Source organism: Miniopterus schreibersii (assembly GCF_964146895.1).
Source record: "Miniopterus schreibersii genome assembly, chromosome: 9".
NCBI classification, from domain to species: domain Eukaryota; kingdom Metazoa; phylum Chordata; class Mammalia; order Chiroptera; family Miniopteridae; genus Miniopterus; species Miniopterus schreibersii.
This window is the reverse complement of record NC_138118.1, coordinates 63,958,002-63,961,885: the sequence shown is the minus strand read 5'-3', so window position 1 is coordinate 63,961,885 and position 3,884 is coordinate 63,958,002. Positions and strand designations below refer to the sequence as shown.

Below are 3,884 nucleotides of genomic sequence, written 5' to 3'. Positions count from 1 at the left end.
GGCTCCTGAGTATGTGATCTTTTTTAAAATTTTAAAAAATATATTATGTGCTATAATACACCAGCCCTCGAGTAACACTATTAAAGGAGAATTTAGCAAACCAAGGAAACAGAAAAATATAAAATGATCAAACATGATCTTGGGATTAGTTATTGAGACAAGAACAATTGTTAATATCTCTCCCCATAAAGCAATTCTAAAGTTACATCCGTGTCAAAGAAAGGACAGGCAATTTTGTTCTTTCCCTTTGAAATCCAATTTATGACGTCCAGTGTTGTAAATATTCAGCAATAGCTGTGATCTATAAATATTTAATACAAATGAAGTCGTAAGTATAACTCAGACTAAATGCTAATTAAAAATATAAAGAAGATTGGTAGTTACTTTCCCCCAAAACTTCCAGATGGTACTTAATCAGTATACGTGACTATATTTAAGAATAGCATAATTTAAGTAATAATTCAAAAGCAATTCGTCATTTACAGCGAGCAGCATAGGTAAAGATTCTGTGACTTTATCACAGTCCTTTTACTGGATAGTATTTCCATAATAATCCAGGTCACTACCAACTTTCTTGCCCCTGGTTTAATAATTCTAAATATTTTGTCTTTTAGGCCTTGAGAAAACTTAAGTAATATATAAAACACTCAGAGCTTTAAAGAAGCTAGACTTATTTAACTACAAAGCAATGTAAGAGGGCTCCAATCATCTTCTTAACATTCTATTTATGTTACATAATAATCCTGAGGCAGGACAGAAAGATGTTAGGGAAAAATCCCAACAAGTGGGGTGAGGAAGTAGGAACTGACATCCTCTCACCAGAGACTCCACCTCTGAGCATGAAACCCCTGAGTTTTATGGCAGCAAACCCCTGATGTGGTCTTGGACATCACAACAACAAGGTCCCCTACCAACCAGAAGGTGGAGTCAGAATTTGGCATCACAAATAAAATCCCAAGAACTAACTGACTATGCCCATCAGCAACTCACTTGTGAGTTGGCCTGTGTCCACTTGGACGAGTACTTTTTGCTTCATTCACAGCAGAGCCCATACCCTGGCCTCTTTCTATTTCTCTTCCTGAATAAAACTTGCTGTGTTCTCACTCCTCCCTGCTGTTGAAATTTTTCCAGGGCAAAAGAATGTGAAGGTTATTACGTGACACTTGAAAGGTCCTAAATACCAAAACCAGACAAAAGAGTTATAAGACAATGAAACATACCAACTGATATTCTTTATTAATATAGATGCCAAAATTCTAAAAATAAATCAGCAAATTGAACCATCAATATAAAAAAAGGGTAATACATTTCAAGGGGAGTTTATCATAGGAATGAAAATTTGTGTTAAAATTCAAAATCAAGTAATTAACCATGTTAAAAACAACCAAAAATATGATCACTTCAATATACAGAAGAAAATTATGTTATAAAAAATAAAACCCATTCCTAATAAAAGCTCTATCAAAAGGGAACATTTTCAACCTAATGAAGAGCATCTTTGAAATCCTACAGCTAACATCAAAAGCAATTTGTCATTTACAGCGAGCAGCATAGGTAAAGAGTCTGTGACTTTATCACAGTCCTTTTACTAGGTAGTATTTGGTGAGAAGTGACATGCTTTATCCCTAAGATTAGGAACAAGGCAAGACTATCTATTTAACATTGTACTGAAGGTTCTAGCCAATGCAAGTAGGCAAGAAAAAGAAACTGTGTGTGTTTGCAAATGATGTGATCACCTATGTAGAAAAGGCTCCTAGAAGTATTATACAAGCTTAGTAATATTGCAGCGTACATGATTGAAATAGTAAACTGTATTTCTATATATCACTAATAAATAATGCATACAGTGTGAAATGGAAACTCTCTATAAAAGAACCAAACAGGTATTATAGAACCAAAAATTTTAATATCTGAATTCAAAAATGTATTAGACATGCTTAATAGATGATTGGACACGGAATAAAAAAGTACAAGCAACCCTTCCTCGGTGCTGCCTTTGGGGATGGCACCCGTCTCCTACTCAGCACTCCGGCTGCCCTCAGACCCCTCATGGAACCAAGATTGTCAGAAAGAGGGCCGCGGAGTTCATCCGGCACCAGTTAGACCAATATGTCAAAATTAAATGGAACTGGTGGAAAACCAGAGGCATTGACAATAGAGTGAGCAGAAGATTCAAAGGTCCTGTGTTGATGCCCAGCATTGGTTATGGGCGCAACAAGAAAACAAAGCACATGCTGCCCGGTGGCTTTCGGAAGTTCCCGGTCCACAATGCCAAGGAGCCTGAAGTGCCACTGGAGTGCAACAAACCTCCCTCTGATGAGGTTGCTCACAACGTGTCCTCAAAGAACTGAAAAGCCATTGTGGAAAGAGCAGCCAGCTGGCCATCAAAGTCACCCATCCCAATGCCGGGCTGCACAGAGAAGCGATGAATAGACACATTGTGTACACGTCGTATTTGTGTTAATAAAACCATAAAATTCTGCCATCTGGCAAAAGAAAGAAAAAAGTATAAGCAAACTTGCAGACTGGTCAATACAAATTACACAAAGCATAGAAAATAAAAAGAAATTAACCATTTCGACCATGAGTAATAGCAATGTATTTTGGGAATCACAGCACATATACAAAAATAGGTGAAACACTGGCACAAAGAATGAAGAGGAGCTAAGTACGAGTAGAATGTTGTAAGGTCCTTACATTTTATGTTTAAGTGGTATAATATTTCAAAATAGATTATGATCAATAAATCAAACATATAATCATCTTGGTCCAACCATTATGTACTACTTTAACATATTTTTTAATAAGCACACCAGAAGTTACTTAACATTATCTTAATTTTTTCACTGGAACTCAGAGAAGTTACGTAAGCAAACTGTTCACATACAAACAGCTGGTAAATGAAATCTCCTTTGAAATGTAAGCCATTTTACTAGGTCTTGCATAGCATTTTTTTTAAACCTTGGCTTCTGCTTTTCACATCCATAGTGTATGGTGGAAGAACTGGTGCTGGCTTCAAAGACGAAGGTTGATGTCTCTAATAGAGTGGTGACTTAGAAAAGGGACCCAGAAAATAAAAATATTCCTAAGAAACTGGCAGGAGACAATAGGGTTATTCCCCTCGCTACATAAGAGACAATGTTTGATTTAAAGTAGAAAGAGAAACTATCAAACTCATTTGAAAATCCTTCAGAATTTTTGCTTCTGTCCTGCATACTATCAATTCACTGATTTATTCATTCAACAAAAATTGCACAAGTGCCTACTATGTGCAGTCATGATACTAGGTGCTAGAAATACAGACGTGAGCAAGACCGGCAAAGCCCTTATCTTCATGAAAATAATGAACTTGTTCTAGTATATATTATATCATTTAGATTCATTTTAATTTTAGAATTTATGAAGTAGTTTTGCCCTGGGCTGGACTAATTACTCTACAATCCAATAGATTCAGAATCCAAAAACACCTCTATAATAACAAACAGCTTCAATTGTTTTCATATTTTTCTCAATGATAGAATATATTCTGTAGATTGAGGTCACTTCTGAATCATGAAGTATGCACTTATTTACATCATCATCACTTTGTGCAACTATGTTATATTGAAAATACAGTCTTTTGCATGCATTTCAACTATATGCCTTTCATTTTTCACAATAGTTTATTCAAGGTAAATGAGAATTCATTTATTACCAATGCCCATGAATGAAACAGTAATCTAGTAAAGTGAAATTGTTTTAAAGTGTATTTTGTATATAGTAGGCATTAAATAAATACCACTTGCTGTTTATGAAGCAATTCTACATAGGTACTAGATTTTTTAAAAATGAAAGTAGTTTTGAAACTGGTTCTAAGTTTTATGCATAGCCTACTTATCAGCTTA

The 3,884-nt window shown here is 35.3% G+C and overlaps 1 pseudogene across 1 annotated transcript; it reads left to right on the top strand.

Annotated features, from left to right (window-relative positions):
- Positions 1-1,944: 1,944 nt before the first annotated feature.
- On the top strand, positions 1,945-2,464 carry LOC308561622 (putative large ribosomal subunit protein eL32' pseudogene; annotated as a pseudogene). The gene has a single exon. The product of its transcript is annotated as a putative large ribosomal subunit protein eL32' pseudogene (transcript).
- The last annotated feature ends 1,420 nt before the right edge of the window (positions 2,465-3,884 follow it).